We start from the raw sequence: 20,928 nt of genomic DNA, 5'->3' as shown, positions 1-20,928 counted from the left end.
CCACCAAAAAGACCGACTCAACAGATCTCTAGTACCAAAAATACCTGGATGACCAGCCAAAGCAGAGCAATGAACTTCAGACATCGCTCTCTTCTTCCACTGGTCAGGAACATACAACTTTCCACTGGGACAATGCTCAGGTTTGTCCTCCTGGAACTCTTCCAGAGCACGTCTCAAATCGGGCGAGATGGCAGAAAGAACTACCCCTTCGCCTAAGATGGTAGCAGGCTTGGTCACCACAGGAGAATCAGCAAAGAAGCTCCTAGAGAGGGCGTCAGCCTTGACATTCTTAGTTCCAGGAAGAAAAGAAACCACAAAATCAAAACGTGTAAAAAACAAGGCCCACCTAGCCTGTCTAGGGTTCAAGCGCTTAGCCGACTCTAGGTAAATCAAATTCTTGTGGTCAGTGAGGACCACGACTTGATGTTAAGCTCCCTCCAACCAATGTCTCCACTCCTCAAATGCCCATTTCATGGCTAACAGTTCCCGATTCCCCACATCATAGTTACGTTCAGATGGAGAGAACTTTCGGGAAAAGAAAGCACAGGGATTCATTTTAGATGTTACAGGATCCTTTTGGGACAAAACAGCTCCTGCACCAATCTCAGAAGCATCCACCTCTACCTGGAACGGAAGTGAGACATCAGGTTGCCGCAAAACCGGGGCGGAGGTGAATCTTCGCTTCAGCTCCTGAAAGGAAGAAACAGCCTCCGGAGACCAATTTAACACATCAGCACCCTTCTTAGTCAAATCAGTCAATGGCTTGGCAATACTAGAAAATTTTGCTATAAATTTCCGATAAAAATTAGCAAAACCCAAAAACTTCTGGAGGGCCTTCAAAGAAGTGGGCTGAACCCAATCGTAAATGGCCTGTACCTTGGCCGGGTCCATTTCAATAGTTGACGGGGACAAAATAAATCCCAAAAAAGAAATCCTCTGTACTCCAAAAAGGCATTTAGATCCTTTGACATACAGGGAATTCTCCCTCAAGATCCGGAACACAGTCCGAATATGTTCCACATGAGAATCCCAATCCTTGGAGAAAATCAAAATATCATCCAGATAGATAATCAAAAATTTATCGACAAAATCTCGGAAAATATCGTTCATGAAGCACTGGAAGACAGAAGGGGCATTAGTGAGCCCAAAAGGCATCACCAGGTACTCAAAATGTCCCTCTGGAGTATTAAACGCCGTCTTCCATTCATCCCCATGCTTAATGCGAATAAGATTATACGCCCCCCTGAGGTCAAGCCTGGTAAACCAGCAAGCACCTTTAACTCTGGAGAATAGATCAGAAATCAGGGGTAACGGATACTGATATTTAACAGTAATTTTGTTGAGAGCACGATAATCAATACAAGGTCTTAATGATCCATCCTTTTTGGCTACAAAAAAAAAAAACTGTACCTAAGGGTGACGAGGATGGTCTAATATGACCCTTCTCCAGCGCCTCCTTAATATAGGATCGCATAGCCTCGTGCTCGGGCACAGATAAATTGAAGAGCCGACCCTTGGGAAATTTACACCCCGGGCTCAGTTCAATTGCACAGTCATAACTCCTATGAGGAGGCAAAGATGCAGACTCATTCTCACTAAATACATCATAAAAGTCCGCCAAATAATCAGGAACATCATGCGACTGAGGAGAGGTGGAAAACACCGGAGCCTCACTAAAGGCACACCGACAACCCCAACTCACCACAGACACAGATTTCCAATCCAAAACTGGATTATGAATTTGTAACCAGGGAAACCCCAGAACAATAGTATCATGCAGATTATGTAACACCAAAAACCTGCAATTTTCTTGATGCTCTGGGGCGACCCGCATTACCACCTGGGTCCAAAACTGAGGTTTATTTTTAGCCAAAGGAGTAGCATCAATCCCCCTCAAAGGGATAGGCGTCTGCAGAGGTGTCATCGGAAATCCACAACGTTTAGCAAAATCCAAGTCCATTAGGTTTAGAGCTGCTCCCTAATCCACAAAAGCCTTGGCGGAAAATGTGGACAGGGAGCAGATCAGAGTAATAGCCAGAAGAAACTTAGGTTGAACACCACCAACAGAAAACGTGTGTGCAAAGCGTTTCTCGCATTTAGGACAGACAGAAATAATATGCGAGGCATCTCCACAGAAAAAACACAACTTATTACGCCTTCTGAACTCCTGACGCTGCTCTCTGGAAAAAACTCTATCACATTGCATAGGTTCAGACATCTGTTCAACAGGTGGCAACACCTCTCGTGCAGCTCTGCGTTCGCGTAAACGCCGATCAACCTGAATGGCTAAAGACATAGAATCGTCAAGACCAGAGGGAACAGGAAATCCCACCCACCATAGTATCTTTTATGGCTTCTGACAACCCCTTCCGAAAGAGAGCAGCCAAGGCATTATCATTCCAGGTAGTAAGTACTGCCCACTTTCGGAATTTTTGACAGTACAATTCTGCAGAATCACGACCCTGGTTCAATGCCAGCAGGGTTTTTTCAGCCTGATCAATAGCATTAGGTTCGTCATACAACAACCCCAAGGCCTGAAAAAATGCGCTCACATTAGTCAGAATAGGATCATCTGGTTTCAAAGAAAACGCCCAATCCTGGGGATCGCCACGCAGGAAAGAGATGACAATTTTAACCTGCTGCGCGGAGCTCCCTGACGAGTTAGGCTTCAAGGCAAAAAATAATTTACAATTATTTTTGAAATTCAAAAATTTAGACCGATCCCCAAAAAATACATCAGGTGTAGGAATCTTTGGTTCAGCAGCATGTGAATGAGCAAGGTAGGCGGAAATTCCCCGCACTTCCGCAGCGAGCTGCTCCACACGATCAGACAATTGCTTTATCTCCATTGAGAGAAAAAAAAAAATTCCCCCTACGGCCTCAGAGATATAGAGGAAAAAATATACACACTTTTTTTTTTTTTTTTTTATACAATTCTTTCCTGCGATTGAGTACCCTAGAATCTGCGGTATGGCAGGTGATTCTGTTATGATTGAGTCACCGTAGGAGGCAAAAATAGAAATGCTAGCTAAGTCCAGAAAACCAGAGAAGTTGGCAGCTATCGGATTGCAGACCCCTGAACCTATCAACACAACTAGCAGTAACCGTGGGGGGCTCCTACGATGCCCTAGGCCCCTCGATCACAGCCGGAGGACTACATAGCCTAAAGACAGAAAGGGAAATCTAAACTGCCCCAGAGCAGACCCCAAAGCAAAAGGCAGCCCCCCACATATAATAACAGTGAAGCAAGAAGAAAGAACAAAACACAGACAGAAAGATAGACTGAGCAAAGATGGGGCCCACGCTAGCTTAGATAGGAAAGGACAGGAAGGCTGCTGTCTGCAATCCGTGAAAAACCCTATGAAAATAAGAGCCAACAAACTGTCAGTAAAAAAGGCCCTGAAGACGCTAGGCTTCAAAAAAGCTATGTCAGTACTCAGGAATATTCTGAAGACAGAGCAACAGGCAAAAGGAGATTCAGCTCACCCCAGCAGGGAATGGCAGAATCCAAAAAAGCAAGGAAAACAAAACACAAATGCAAAAAGGCAAAGCAGAAATCTTAGCTTTAGATGAGCAGGAATCAGACTGGTTTCCTAGAAGTCCACAGAGAAATCACCTGAAGGGCGTCGGCAGCCTTATATCCAGTCATTAACTCCACTCAGCCAGTCATCATCATCAGCCCCAGGTGTTTGACAATCAGGCTCACTACCTTTCTTCACCAGAAGAGGGAGTTCCTCGGGCCTCAGTAGTGAAGGGGAAAATGAACTCACAACACTGCGGTTTCTGTCAAGAGATATGGATTCTCTGCGGAAAAAGCCACAGACTAATCCGCAACGTGTGCACACACCCTAACGGATCACCATACAGTATCATGTTATCAGCAGCACATCTACAGTTTACACCCCATAGTCCTCCATATAATATAATCTGCCCCATAGTCCTCCATATAGTATAATACACTCCTCAGTCCTCTATATAGTATAATACACTCCTCATAGCCCTCCATATATTAAAATACACTGCTCAGTCCTCCATATAGTATAATACACTCCTCATAGTTCTCCATATAGTATAATGCACCGCCATAGTCACCCATATAGTACAATTCACTTCCCATAGCATAATGCACCCCATAGTTCTTCATATAATGTATTCCCCATAGTCCTTGATATAGTATAATGCAGCCACCCCATAGAGCATAATGCAGCCACCCCATAGAATATAATGCAGCCCCCCTCTTATAGTATAATGCAGCCACCCGTTAGATAATAATGCAGCTACCCCAGAGTATAATGCAGCCACTCCACAGAATATAATGTAACCCCCCCATGGAATATAATGCAGCCCCACCCCCCATATACTATAATGCAGCCCCTCCATAGAATATATGGCAACCCCCTCATAGGATATAATGCAGCCCCTTATATAGTATAATGTAGCCCATCCATATAATACAATGTAGCCCTCCTCATGTAGTATAATGCAGCCCCCATTGAATATAATATAATACAGCCCCCCATAGAATATAATGTAGCCCCAAATAGAATATAATACAGCCCACCTCCCCATAGAATATAATGTAGCCCCCATATTATATAACACAGCCTCCCCCTATAGAATATAATGTAAAATGTATCCCCCATGGTATATAACACAGCCGCATAGTATATAGCCCAGCACCACATGGTATATAGCCAAGGATCACATGGTATATACCCCAGCTCCACATGGTATACAGCCCAGCCCACCATGGTATGCAGCACAGCATGGTATAATACAGCCCACCATGGTATACAGGCTGTATACCATGCTGGGCTGTATACCATGGTGGGCTGTATAATACAGCCCAACATGGTATATAGCCCCCCCCAGAATGGTATAATACAGCCCAGCAAGGTATAATAGAGGCCATCATGGTATATAGCCCCCCAGAATGGTATAATACAGCCCAGCATGGTATAATACAGGCCAGCATGGTATATAGCCCCCCCAGAATGGTGTAATACAGCCCAGCATGGTATAATACGGCCCAGCATGATATATAGCCCCTCAGCATGGTATGATACAGCTGAGCATGGTATAATACAGCCCAGCATGGTATATAGCCCCTGCAGAATGGTGTAATACAGCCCAGCATGGTATAATACGGCCCAGCATGGTATATAGCCCCCCCAACATGGTATGATACAGCCGACCATGGTATAATACAGCCCAGCATGGTATATAGCCCCCCAGAATGGTGTAATACAGCCCAGCATGGTATAAAACAGCTCAGCATGGTATATAGCCCCCCCCCAGAATGGTGTAATACAGCCCAGTATGGTATAATACGGCCCAGCATGGTATATAGCCCCCCCAGCATGGTATGATACAGCCGAGCATGGTATAATACAGCCTAACATGGTATATAGCCCCCCAGAATGGTGTAATACAGCCCAGCATGGTATAATATGGCCCAGCATGGTATATAGCCCCCCCAGCATGGTATGATATAGCCGAGCATGGTATAATACAGCCTAACATGGTATATAGCCCCCCAGAATGGTGTAATACAGCCCAGCATGGTATAATATGGCCCAGCATGGTATATAGCCCCCCCAGAATGGTGTAATACAGCCCAGCATGGTATATAGCCCACCAGCATGGTATGAATCAGCCGAGCATGGTATATAGTCCCCCCCAGAATGACCCCACAGTCCAGTACTCACACTGATTAAAAAAAAACAATCCTCACCTTCTCCTCGTGCCTGCGCTGCTGACTGCTCCTGTCTCCTCCTGCTCTGTCTGGCACACAGTGAGAGCGCGATGATGTCATAGCGCCCCCGCTGTGTCAGAGGCAGAGCGGAGAATGATAGGAGAGGGAGCGTCAGCTGATGCTCTCTCCTCCATCACTGCCTCCTTCAATGCGGTGGCGGGGCCCCATAGCGGCTGTGTTATGTGCCGCTGGCTGGGGGCCCCTGGAGGAGCGGGGGCCCTAAGCAGCTGCCTGGTCTGCCTGCCCCTAACGCTAGCCCTGCTGACGGGGACTAGGTATCCTGCTCCGCGATAGGTGCGGAACCTATTTAGGGTCTCTTAGGGCAGACAAGATGACAGGGTAGATCTGCCTAGGGGTCTCCACTCCCTGCTTCCCTAGTGTTGGACCCCCCTTCCCCTTATCCCTTTGTGTTGCACTTAGTCTGTCCTACACCGTGCATGACATGGATTCCTTTCAAGGTTGTTACACTTCTAAAGGAGCCGGCAGGGAGAACATTTTAACATTTGGTGTCACACAGTCGCATAGTTTGGGGGAACCACAGGAATAGTTGCCCTGAGCATTAATCTTTTAGGGGAACAACATTTCATAAGAAAAAATAGAAAGTATTTCTTTATTTTTTGTTTCCTTTTGAAATTTTTGCATGTATAAGAATTGGAATTCTTGCTGTCAAGGATCAGTACGTATGTCTCGGCTCTCCGGTCAGTCACTTTCATATAGCTGGATCCTATGGTGTAACAGACAGCCATAGACTTTCTGCTCCACCTTTCTCTGTCTGGAGAAGAGAATGTGAAAACTTCGATAAGGTGAGTATAAACTTTACTTATTTATGGGTAAGGTGGTATAAATGTAGCATAATGACAATTGTATGGGGACCTCGGGGCATCACTACTTTTGAAGTTTTCACTAGGCTAGCATTACTACTGTACTTTCTTAAGGCTGCATTGTTTTAAGGGCATTATTGGGCATTATTATTAGGTTAGGTAGGTGCAATGCCTACCTTGTCCAGGGCACTCACAAGCCATATCATGACACTGGGGTTACAGTTCCAGTTCAAATATGACCAAAATCATTGTGGAATGGCTCATGTCATAAAATTTTGATGCAATTTTATCTCTATAATCTAGTAGTGACTTCCTTCCTCAGAAAGCGATTGCTATTGTGTTGAACTTTTGTATTGCCCATAAGTTTTTATGGAAGCCAGATTGACAGAATCATTGCCTCATCACTCACAAATTAGTTCCTCTCATTTAGAACATAAAGAAACATCATAAAGAATATTTGCTGCAAAACGCCTCAGGCTCTTAATTTTTAGAATTTAACAATTTTTTTTTAATGGTGCAAATTCCTGCTCACTGGTAACAGACTGCTTTTTTTCGCTGAGCTGGGGACTACAAAGAAGCTAAGAAGTCAATATGGGTTGTGTCGTATTTGGATGTTAAATTCCCAAAGTCTGGATATTTATATTTCCATTTACTCCTGCACAAATGTAGAATTTCTATGAAGAATTAACATATAGTTTAATATCTTGATATACATTAGTTGTAAGATGATGAGTTATGTTAATCTTTTCACAATCGGCCTCCTGACACTAATTTAGAAATGTACGGAATATCTATTTATGCAGAAAGCAGGGCGATTCTGGGGTCTTGAGTTTAGATCTGACTACAGAAGTATCTGCTTCTCATAAGCCATAAACATTTTGACTGTAATTTTTTCGAGCAATGCATAACATATATTTATTAACGCAGCACAGGGTTCATGGTGATAACTCGGTAGAGCTTTTGTATTTTTATACAATTTTGCAATTCTGGCATGTCCTACTACATAACAGACACTGAGGCAGCTCTAACCTGTGCTATGCTCATCCTTTGTGGGGCACATCTTATTTCAACCATGAGACACCCATTTTAAAAGACAAAGGAATCTTAATTATTTGATAAATATATTGCCAAGATCATACTTTGCTCTTTTATCTGTGTAGTTTTTTTTTTTTTGCAAAGGTCGAAGTAGAGTTCACAGGGTAAAGAAGCTTCATAGTTGGATCCATTTACAGCTTTGGTTAAAAAAAATTGTCTCAAAATAAAAAAGGGGTTAGGTCTAAAAATCTGATGGTGGTCATTGATCATTGAGATGTATACTATTTTTTAGAACAAGGCCAACTTCACTCATTCCAGATTCCTATTCTGTGTATGGGTTAGAATTTTTGGACCAGCTGCAGTTTCCTTGACCCAAATTAAACAGCCTCATATATTCTTTCATAGAAGCATTGTCCTACAGTCACTTTCCTACAACTTCTATCACCCCTCTCCACCCCATAACAGGACTTCATGAGGGGGCAGCACTGCGATCACTTATCACAGCTACTGTCTCTACCGTCCCCTGATGATGTCCCAAATCAATAGTGGTGATGATGTTGGAAGCACCATCCGCATCGTCAGTCACCAATAACACACAGCTTCAGCCACCACTCCCCTGCAGCCTTAGCCCCCACTGTCATATAGTTTCTTTCACTGCTGCCATTCTTTTCCTGTCACCACTGCTTTTTTCACTGAAACAGAATGTCATCAGCGAGTGGCCATAGAAGGACCTCAGTGAAGCTAATCATCATCATGGGGCACCGCTAGCATCACTGACACTGCTTCTGTCACCACACCCTGATGACAATTTGTTACAGGGTGGTGATAGAAGCTGTGGTGCAGTGCTGCTGTTACTCACAATGCTTCAATTGCTGCCCCCTGATGAAGTCTTATTTCAGTGAGCGCGATGGCAGGAACAGAAGCTGCAGAAAAGCTTCAGGAACGATGGTGACAGTAACTGCGGTATATCACTTCAGCGTGGCCCCTGATGAAGTTCTGCAGGAAAGTGACTTCAGGGCCATCCTCCTTTGACATCCCATTTGAGACTATCCTCTAATGGAGCGTCATAGGAAGTAAATAAAATAAAACAGTTATAGGGATTAGCACGATAGGGAGAATAATAGGGAATTTTAAAATAATGCAAATTGGAGAAGTGGTTAGAATTTAAAGATATTCATACATGGCGTTATATGTGTCGGACAACGCCTTTAATAATAATAAGTAAAAAAAGAAAAACTGTGTATGTGGACATACTCTAAAGCTGGGAATATATTAGAGATTTTGAGTCACACAATAGATAACCATTAGATAACGCCAGAAGCGTCTTACCTGGGCGAAGGAGAAAGAGAACTGGACTGGTGCTCAGTGGTCCAAGGTGTTGTTTTCAGATGAAAGTAAATTTTACATTTCTTTCGAAAATCAAGGTCTCAGAGTCTGGAGGAAGAGTGGAGAGACCACAATCCAGGCTGCTGCGTTTTATTCCACTTTTTGATCCGTGGTTTAGTGAAAAAGCAAAGTTATTTGCTTTTTTTTTACGGTGTACATTGAAGGAGTTAACAAGTGTGACTATTTTATAGGTCGGGTCGTTCTGGAAGTGACGATACCAAATATGTGTACTTTTTTTGTTTTTTTACATAAATGTACATATTTATTGGTATAATATTTTTTTATTTATTTTGTATTTTTTTAACAGTTTTGAAAGATTTTTAACCTTTTTTAACTCTTTTACTTGGTCCATGTATGGAACTTCAGTTTTTATTTTTCTGATCACTGATCTCATGCATTGCAATACATATGTATTGCAATGCATGAGATCTGTCAGTTTTACACTGGCAGATCGCCTGTTAGACTCAGCGGCATCTAGAAGATAGCAAAAGGTTAAAATCATTGGGACCTGATCCAGTCGGGTATGTCACCTGTCAGGGCTACCACTCTGCACCGGAATCACAGCGCTTGCAAGACACTGGGGGGTCTACAGTGGGAGGTTGGGAACTGGTTAAATGCCGCTCCAGCCACGACTGTTAAAGGCACATGATGGCTGATTAAAAAAGCAATCATCTGCCGGGAAAGATGTGGACTTAACGTGCGAGCCCGCATCACAGGCACAGAGCCGGTATATGACGTAGCAGAATGTCATATGTATGTCAGTAAGGGGTTAAATCTGTTGCAAATGTGCTAGGAAAAAAATAAGCAAGGTGTGCATGAAATTTCAGAAATCTTTGCTGCTGCTGTAAACCACTGAGTATTTTCGGCAACAATTACGTGCAAAAAAAACCCCCCGCAACTTTTGCACTTAGCCTAAAGGGCATGTCACACTAAGCGATATCGCTAGCAATATCGCTATAACTTGTGACGTTATAGCGATATCGCTATGTCTGATACTTACCTACAACCCGCTCCCCCGCTGCTTATCGCTGATCGCGCGAGAACAGGCTGGACTGTTTCTCGTCGTCAGCTTCCTGAGGCGCTTCCTGCTGTGACGACGAGCGACGCGTGGAGCCGGGCGCGAGGACGCAGGATCGCCTGGTGTGACAGGTAAGTAGCGACCCCCGTCCCCAGCGATGTCGCTAGTGAGATCTGCCTGTGTGGCAGCTCACTAGCGACCACTTAGCGATGTACCAGCGATCCTGACCGCGTCATATCGCTGGTCGGGATCGCTGGTATATCGCTAAGTGTGACAGTACCTTTAAAGTGGAACATGTGGTTAAACTGCCTTGAAGAATGTATGACAAAATCACAAAGTTGAATTATTAAAATTGGACAAGGTACGCAAAGGTTTCCATTATGTTCACCATGTGGATTTGGTTATATACTCACTTAGACTGCATTGGTAGGTAGCATAAAAAAATATTATGGAAGGAATAATAGCCCAGGACATCTTTTTCAGTGAGTCTGGTTGGCAGCAGAAAACTTGTTGGGTATTCGACAATACAACATATTATTCATTACACTTAGTAGTTTACTTAACACAACTTCACTGCCTGGCAAAAGCAGTGGAGGCCAATCTTTTATTTCCTTGGCTCCTTCGTGGTTTTATGGGATTAGGTTATCAGCCTAGTGATTAAGCGATTGCACCCAGCAATCTGCCAGCCGTGTGCTGGTGGGATACCTTGGGCCTTAGATAAACGTTTTGCAGTCTTATTAGTGGCTTTGGTTCAAGTGAAATTACAGCTATTATACTCCATTACGCAGACAAAACAATTTACTTCTGCAGAGGATCACGCTGACAGCATATTCCGCCTGCAGTTATTCTATTCATTCTTGTTCTTTTTCCTGGATGGAACCTGAAGAAATTGTCAGAAAACGTGTTTTCTTTTCTCAGAATTACTCTGAGCACATCATAAACTGAAGTCATGTGGTTCATGAGTATCTATATTGGTCTTCAGTGTTCTTGGTGGTCAGAGCTAGCAATATATATCTGATACAGATAGTGGGATTGAACATACCGCGATCACAAGTGTGGAGTCTCGCGCTGATACCACACACTCATTTGCTGCTCATCTTTTTTTTTTGTTCTGTTTTGGGCTAAATTCAAAAATTTACCTTTGTGTCAAAATATATACAGCTCTGGCAAAAATTAAGAGACCACTGAAAAATGTTAAGTTTGTCTGATTTTTCTCTTTAGGCTGGAGTCACACACAACGAATAAAAAATCGGTCCTATTTTAACGGTCCGAAATTGCACAAAAGTATCTTAACCAATGATCCGTTTTTGATGCGATTTTTCTTCATTGATGCAATTTTAATCACATGTAAGGATCCGTTTGACATCCGTCTGGCGAGATTTTCTCGCAGGATAACTAAATGGACATATGATGGAGCCCAATGACAGGTTTCCCCACACAAACGAATTAATAGATCTAGACACATATATATATATATATATTTCATACATGTCATAGAGACAAATTTATATATATATTTCTAATTCATACAGTTCTTAATTGCAGAATAGCCGCTGAAACATTTGCCGGCTTTTGTATAACATTCTCCTGCCCGACATGAAATGACACATGTTTTACATATAGTTAATCATTTCATTTCATGTTTTTTTTTTTTATGTCTATCACTACTAATTATATGAGGGCTTGTGGGTAAAATTTTGGAGTTGTAGGGGTTCATTTAAGGGGTTAATTCGTTGCATTAAATTGCGGGGACTCCCTGCAGCCTCAGTGACGTCAGCGGGAGTCCCCGCAATTTAATACAACGAATTAACCCCTTAAATGAACCCCTACAACTCCAAAATTTTACCCACAAGCCCTCATATAATTAATAGCGATAGACATAAAAAAAAAAACATGAAATGAAATGGTTAACTATATGTAAACCATGTGTCATTTCATGTCGGGCAGGAGAATGTTATACAAAAGCCGGCTAATGTTTCAGCGGCTATTCTGCAATTAAGAACTGTATGAATTAGAAATATATATATAAATTTGTCTCTATGACATGTATGAAATATATATATATATAAATATATATATTTATTTAATGTGTCAAGATCTATTAATTTGTTTCTTTATTTAACCGGACACTGTGATTTTACTGTATTTTGGAAAAAAAATGCCGGCTTTTGGTGCGATTTTATCGCAGCTCACATATCTTGTCCGTTTTCAATCCAATTTTTTCACGCCCCCATAGACTTGCATTGTTGAATCCGATGCGAAAATCGGTGACAATCGCAGCATGCTGCGATTGTCTCGGTCCGAGGACCGGATCCGATCAAAAATCGCATGATGTGAGCTGCCCCATAGAATAACATTGGGACGAATGCAATGCAATTTTTTATCGCATTGCATTCGTCCGTTTTAATCGCCAGTGTGATCCCAGCCTTATAGGTATATTTTAGAGTAAAATGTAAATTGCTCTTTTATTCTATAAAATACTGACAACATGTCTTCAAATTTCCAAGTACTAAATTTTGTATTTATTTTCAGAAAATGTGAAATGGTCAAAATAGCAAAAAATGCCGTGCTTGCAGACCTCAAATAATGCTAAGAAAGCAAGTTCATAATCATTTAGAAACAACAATACTAATGTTTTAACTCAGGAAGAGTTCAGAAATCAATATTTTGTGGAATAACCATGATTTTTAATCACAGCTTTCATGCATCTTGGCATGCTTTCCAACAGTCTTTCACACTGCGTTTGGGTGACCTTATGCCACTCCTGGTACAAAAATGTAAGCAGTTCTTCTTTTGATGGCTTGTGACTATTCATCTTCCTCTTGATTACATTCCAGAGGTTTTCAAGGGGGTTCAGGTCTGGAGATTGGGCAGGCCATGACAGGGATTTGATGTGGTGGTCCTTCATCCACACATTGATTGACCTAGTTGTGTGGCATGGCGCATTGTCCTGCTGGAAAAACCAGTCCTCAGAGTTGGGAAACTGCCTGAGCAGAAGGAATCAACTGTTTTTCCAGGATAACCTTGTATGCAGCTTGATTCATACGTCCTTCGTAAAGATTAAACTGCCCAATTCCAGCCTTGCTGAAGCATCCCCAGATCATCACCGATACTCCACCAAATTCCACAGTGGGTGCAAGACACTGTAGCTTGTAGGCCTCTCCAGGTCTCCGTCTAGCTATTAGATGACCAGGTGTAGGGCAAAGATGAAAATTAGACTCATCAGAGAAAATTACGTTACTCCAGTCCTCTATGGTCCAATCCTTAAGGTCTTTGGCAAACTTCAGCCTGGCTCTCCTTTGCTTCTCATTGACGAAAGGCTTTTTTCTAGCTTTACATGACTTGAGCCCTGCCTCTAGGAGCCTGTTACAAACTGTTCTTGCTGTGCACTTCACCCCAGCTGCCTTTTGCCATTCCTTTTGTAGGTCACTTGATGTAATCCTGTGGTTGCTGAGTGACATTCGAATAAGATGACGGCTCTGGCAGTGGTGGGGTGGTGCGGAAGTGGCAGAGTAACAGAGTAACAGGTCACAGGAGGCAGGAGCCGTCTGCTGCAGCTAACTCCTGTGCCCACTGCTAAAGAGAAATGAATATTCTCCATGTTCCACACCCATGGGAGTGGAAAGCAGTGAATATTCATTTCTCTTTAATAGTGCACACGCTGTTAGTCGCAAGCACTGGCTTCCTGCAGCTTCTGGGCATTCACGTGTCCCCGCTACTTAAGGGAATGAATATTCATTCGCTTTAATAGCAGTAGGTGTGAACACCAGGCAGCTGCAGAAAGCCGGCGGATGTGGCTAAAACTGTGCACACTATTAAAGAGCAATGAATATTCACTCCTCTCCACACACACATGGTCCTGTCATGGAGAACAATGAGTATTCCTGCAGCTGTCCTTGGCTTGTAAGCAGCGCATGTCGTCCCTGCCATGCGAAGCTTACAAGCATAAATCAGTTGCTGGTATCAGAACAGGAAGCTGCGATGGAGCGCAGGAAGGTAAGTATAATGGTTTATTTTTTTGAATGTTTTTCTAATGGGGCCATGCATACCAGGATGGGGATGGGGGCCATGTATACCTGGCTAGGGATGAGGGGGACCAGGCAAATCAAAATGGATGGGGATGGGAGTCAATCATACCAGTATAAGGATGGGGCCATGCATACCAGGACAGAGATGGGGCCATGTATACCTGGATAGGGATGAGGGGGACCATCCATACCAGGATGGGGATGAGGAGGCCATGCAAACCAGTATAGTGATGAGGGGGCCATGCAAACCAGGCTAGGGATGAGGGGGCCATGCTTACCAGGATAGGGATGAGGGGACCATGCATACCAGGCTAGTGATGAGGGGACCATGCATACCAGGTTAGGGATGAGGGGGCCATGCAAACCAGGATAGGGATGAGGGGGCCATGCATATCAGAATAGGGATGAGGGGACCATGCATACCAGGTTAGGGATGAGGGGACCATGTATACCAGGTTAGGGATGAGGGGACCATGCATACCAGGATAGGGATGAGGGGACCATGCATACCAGGATAGAGATGAGGGGACCATGCATACCAGGATAGAGATGAGGAGCCATGCATACCAGGATAGGGATGAGAAGGCTATGCAAACCAGGGTAGGGATGAGGAGGCTATGCATACCAGGGTAGTGATGGGGGGCCCATTCATACCAAGGTAGGAAGTGGATAGGCACATTCCGTCCGGTGCAAAATAATCCTTTATTGTGGCCACAATAAAGGATTATTTTGCATGGGACGGAATGTGCCTATCCACTTTCTTCTCTATGGATATACAGACTATTTTCCTTGGAAGTGGCACCCTTGTTCCTTGATGTGTGTGCAGCTTCATTAACCTGAGGTCATACAGCTGTGCCTTTGTCCTGCTTTTTCTCTTCTATGGTATGTCATACCAAGGTAGGGATGAGGGGGCCATGCATACCAGGATAGGGATGAGGGAGTCATGCATACCAGGATAGGGATGAGGGGGCCATGCATACCAGGATGGGGATGAGGGGGCCATGCAAACCAGGATAGGGATGAGGGGATCATGCATACGAGGTGGGGATGATGCCATGTATATCTGAATAGGAATGAGGGAGCCATGCATACCAGGATAGGGATGAGAGGGCCATGCATACCAGGATGGGGATGAGGGGGCCATGCATACCAGGATAGGGATGAGGTAATCATGCATACGAGGTGGGGATGATGCCATGTATATCTGAATAGGAATGAGGGAGCCATGCATACCAGGATGGGGATGAGGGGGCCATGCATACCAGGATGGAGATGAAAGGACTATATGTACCACATATATACCAGGATAAGGGATATTAGTATAGAATTGACCACATTATTGGCTTCTATTTTTTTTCCTAATTTCATTGTTGTGCGCCGTATGGTCCAGTGTGTCTTATAGTCAGAAAAATCCGGTATCTACATTGGAAAGATCCACACACAATTATCTAATGTGTATTGCCAGCTAGGACCACCAATATTTTTTTTTAATTAATGGATCTTAAAAGATCTATCATCCTATTGCTTGAAGGATCTAATGTTTAATTTAGGTTTTTGTATTAAATGTATTTTTTTTAATCTGACAATAATTTTTCCCATATCACAATTTGTATTACAAATAAAAAAATAGTCTATAATTATAAGGATCACCATGCTATACTGAGAGAAATGTGGTAATAACTAATAAATGCTAATGGTATCAATGATTACTAGATATTCACTTGATGCTAAAGTTGGTGTTGGAACGTGTTCAGGAGACCAATAAGGTGCAGAATATGTTCATCAGCGGAGAGGTAACGCTGGTGAAATAATATTATTAATCGTTGAATGATACAATGTGTGTATATTGCACACTATGAGAGTGCTCAATTTAAAGACATGGTACTTAATCGTCACACTGGACGGCTTATGATCCCATTAAGATTGATGGTGTGTGAGGTTAGCGCCGATGGGACATGTATCCAGATGGGCTTTTTAGGAAAAATTGCTAATGGGGATGGCAAGATAATTGATAAATAAAGTGCATGGGTACAGTTTGTGCGGAGCACTAGATCTATGCTAGCTGGCACTTTAGTGGTTGCAGCGTGTATACAGATTAAAGAGGTCACGGTACAATGGATCAATAAAAGCACTCTGATGGAGCAATGTGTATATAAATGTACCCACACATTATACTGTGTGCGGGGGCTACACTATACTGTGTGTGGGGACTGCATTATACTCTGTGGGGGGCTGCACTATACTGTGTGTGTTTGTGGGGGGCTGAATTAAACTGTGGGGGCTGCATTATTCTCTGAAGGGCTGCATTATGCTGTGTGTGGGGGGCTTCATTATACTGTGTGTGTGGGAGCTGCATTATACTGTGTGTGTATTTTTGTGTGGGGGGTTGCATTATACTGTGTGTGTGGGGGGGGAGGCTGCATTATACTCTGAGGGGAGTGCATTATACTGAGGGGGCTGCATTATACTCTGAGGGTCCTACATGATCCTCTATGAGAGGGGCTGCAGTAAACTCTGATGGGGCTGCATTATACTTTATGAGGGAGCTGCATCATACTCTGAGGGGGTTGTATTATACTCTGAGAGGGGCTGCATTATACTCTGAGGGGGGCTTCATTATACTCTATCAAGGACCTGGTAAGTGCATTCTACTATATGTACTATATGGGACCTGAATTATACTGTATCAAGGACTATCTGTACCCATCATTCTTCATCAGCAAGAGTGAAGAGGCCGGGAAATAAGCATTGAACAACTTCAATATTGTCGATCGCACTCGTTTAGCGGCCTGAACTCAGCACATGTAAATACTATCGAAATGTTTGTGTGATGGTGCAATATGTTTGCATTTGGGGCCCCACTTTTTGCCCAAGTCCTCACTTTGTCTCAAACCAGCCTTGCCCATAAGGATGATATGATTAGGCAATGTGGAAGAGTACAAGGTAGGAAAAGAAAGTCATAATGTTATTGTACAAGAACCCCTGTAACATTATGCTCTATGAAATGCCTTTGTCTATGAATGAATTAGATAACATTTCTGCACCTTGTTTCTGCTCCATGTCTCCAGTGTCTGTTCTTTGCAGATCTGAAAAATGTACAATAATTTACCAGCTAATGATTGCACACATGATTTACATGATTAAGTATCATTATTGGAAATTTTTAGCAGGAGAAAAGCAATTTATTTTCTCATGACAGGTCAGAAACATCCAGATACATCTGTGCTGAATGTGTTTTCTAACTACGACTACAACAGATCGGTTCTTACTAGAGTTGAGCGAAACGGGTCGAAAAATTTCAAAAGTCGCCGACTTTTGGCAAAGTTGGGTTTCATGAAACGAAACCCGACCCTAGGATGAGGTCGGCCACGAGGTCGGCGACTTACGCGCCAAAGTCGCGTTTCAAAAGTTTGTTTTGCGCTCTTTTTCAGCCAATCAGGATCCACGGACACTGTGGGCAACGTGATGACATAGGCAGGGGTCACCACCATCTTTCAGAAGGGCATGCAAGTGATTGGCTTGCTTTGGTGGGCGTCACAGGGGGTATAAAAGGGCGTGCACGCCGACCGCCATCTTACTTCTGCCGATCTCAGTATAGGGAGAGGTTGCTGCTGATTCTGTAGGGAGAGCGTTAGGCAGGGAAGAAGACAAAAAAACTGCTTCTGCTGCTAGCGATTTGGCCTGCACAACACACCAGTCACTGTGTGTGCAGTGCAAGGGGAGGCTATATAGTGGTGTATCAGTGGTGTTGGTTGTTGGGCTGCCTTCTAAGGCTTCCTGACATTCCTGCATTGCTGTTTACCCACTGCTCCGCAAACTGCTTTTTTAAAAGCAATCCCAATTTTTTTTTTTGTCCTGCTGAGAAGAAAAAAAAACTGCTTCTGCTGCTAGCGATTTGGCCTGTACAACACACCAGTCACTGTGTGTCAGGTGCAAGGGGAGGCTATATAGTGGTGTATCAGTGGTGTTGGTTGTTAGGCTGCCTTCTAAGGCTTCCTGACATTCCTGCATTGCTGTTTACCCACTGCTCCGCAAACTGCTTTTTTAAAAGCAATCCCAATTTTTTTTTTTTGTCCTGCTGAGAAGAAAAAAAAACTGCTTCTGCTGCTAGCGATTTGGCCTGCACAACACACCAGTCACTGTGTGTGCAGTGCAAGGGGAGGCTATATTGTGGTGTATCAGTGGTGTTGGTTGTTGGGCTGCCTTTTAAGGCTTCCTGACAGGCTGGCATTGCTGTTTACCCACTGCTCTGCAAACTGCTTTTTTAAAAGCAATCCAATCTCCCTTATCCTCTAGTCACTTTTGTCACAGCTGTGCCATCGAGCCTGTGACGTAGCGCTCAGATATCAGTGGGCCTCACACAATCCAAAAGTGTCCAGTGTCCACAAGTGTCTGCAGAAATTCAAAATCTCCCTTATCCTCTCGTCACTTTTGTCACAGCTGTGCCATCGAGCCTGTGACATAGCGCTCAGATATCAGTGGCCCTCACACAATCCAAAAGTGTCCAGTGTCCACAAGTGTCTGCAGAAATTCAAAATCTCCCTTATCCTCTAGTCACTTTGGTCACAGCTGTGCCATCGAGCCTGTCACATAGCGCTCAGATATTCATTGGGCCTCACACAATCCAAAAGTGTCCAGTGTCCACAAGTGTGTGCAGAAATTCAAAATCTCCCTTATCCTCTAGTCACTTTGGTCACAGCTGTGCCATCGAGCCTGTCACATATCGCTCAGATATTCATTGGGCCTCACACAATCCAAAAGTGTCCAGTGTCCACAAGTGTGTGCAGAAATTCAAAATCTCCCTTATCCTCTAGTCACTTTGGTCACAGCTGTGCCATCGAGCCTGTCACATAGCGCTCAGATATTCATTGGGTCTCACACAATCCAAAAGTGTCCAGTGTCCACAAGTGTGTGCAGAAATTCAAAATCTCCCTTATCCTCTCGTCACTTTTGTCACAGCTGTGCCATCGAGCCTGTGACATAGCGCTCAGATATCAGTGGGCCTCACACAATCCAAAAGTGTCCAGTGTCCACAAGTGTCTGCAGAAATTCAAAATCTCCCTTATCCTCTAGTCACTTTGGTCACAGATGTGCCATCGTGCCTGTCACATAGCGCTCAGATATTCATTGGGCCTCACACAATCCAAAAGTGTCCAGTGTCCACAAGTGTGTGCAGAAATTCAAAATCTCCCTTATCCTCTAGTCACTTTGGTCACAGCTGTGCTATCGAGCCTGTCACATAGCGCGCAGATATTCATTGGGCCTCACACAATCCAAAAGTGTCCAGTGTCCACAAGTGTGTGCAGAAATTCAAAATCTCCCTTATCCTCTAGTCACTTTGGTCACAGCTGTGCCATCGAGCCTGTCACATAGCGCTCAGATATTCATTGGGCCTCACACAATCCAAAAGTGTCCAGTGTCCACAAGTTTGTGCAGAAATTCAAAATCTCCCTTATCCTCTCGTCACTTTGGTCACAGCTGTGCCATCGAGCCTGTCACATAGCGCTCAGATATCTGTGGCCCTCACACAATCCAAAAGTGTCCAGTGTCCACAAGTGTCTGCAGAAATTCAAAATCTCCCTTATCCTCTCGTCACTTTTGTCACAGCTGTGCCATCGAGCCTGTGACATAGCGCTCAGATATCAGTGGGCCTCACACAATCCAAAAGTGTCCAGTGTCCACAAGTGTCTGCAGAAATTCAAAATCTCCCCTGCCCTATAGACACCTTGTACCTTGTTTTACATTACTATATAGTTTGTTGGATTTTGTCTACATTTCTACCAAAAATGAGGAAGGCTGGTGGAAGAGGCCGTGGAATTGGGCGGGGGTTGGCAGCTGGTAATGATGGTGTTGGTGGTGGATCTGATGGTAGTGGCAAGAGCAAAATAGGACCGAATGCAGGAGGTGTTGAGCCTGCGTCATCGTCTGGCTACATAAGGCCTCGAACGCTTAGTTTTCTAGGAGTTGGCAAACCGCTTTTAAAGCCAGAGCATCAGGAAAAAGTTTTGTCTTACATTGCTGACTCAGCCTCCAGCTCTATCGCCTCCTCTTCTTCAGTTGTAAAAAGTAAAAGCACTGAGTCGTCATTGGAGGCTCATGTTCATGAACCACACCTTTCCTTGTGTCCTTCACCCCAACCAAGATTGAAGGATGACGCAGGCCATACTACTGATTACTCCATGGAGCTGTTTTCACATACCATGCCTGGATTATCAAGTCAAATGGTGAATTACCCAGGCCAAGATGAATCTGACATGGAGTGCACTGATGCACAGCCGCTGATGGATGATTCTGCTGGTACATTCACTCAGAGCACTACATTGTCATCGCAGTGTACAGAGCCAGATTCTGACCCTGATGAGACTCAGGTGCCCCTTCCCGCACACTATACCACCATACACGGTGACACAGAGGAAGGTGCACATGACATAGAAGAGGAGGTGATGGATGACCCAGTTGTTGACCCAGATTGGCATCCATTGGGGGAAGAGGGTGCTGCTTCCAATAGCTCAGATGAGGAGCATCCACAGCAGACATAGACATCGCAACAGCTGTTATCTGGCAGGCCCGGAGCACTCCAAAGACAGGTTCCAAACATCAAAAGAGTTGCTGGACAGCTTGTCCAGAGGGTCAAAAGATCACAGCGTGCTAGGCCGCAAAATGTCTGCCAAAGTAGGAAGAGTGCAGTGTGGCACTTTTTTGACCAAAATCCTCATGATCAGGCCAAGGTTATCTGTAAGAAGTGCGCAAAGACCTTTAGCCGAGGGAAAAATCTGAAAAATTTGAATACCAGTTGCATGCTTAGACATTTAACCAGCATGCACTTGCAAGCGTGGACACAACACCAAACCTCAAGTGCCACATGTGCAACTGATCACAACGAAG

Source organism: Dendrobates tinctorius, unplaced genomic scaffold (genome assembly GCF_039654945.1).
Source record: "Dendrobates tinctorius isolate UK_male_01 unplaced genomic scaffold, ASM3965494v1 ptg000177l, whole genome shotgun sequence".
Classification (NCBI taxonomy): Eukaryota; Metazoa; Chordata; class Amphibia; order Anura; family Dendrobatidae; genus Dendrobates; species Dendrobates tinctorius.
This window is presented reverse-complemented; position numbering follows the sequence as displayed.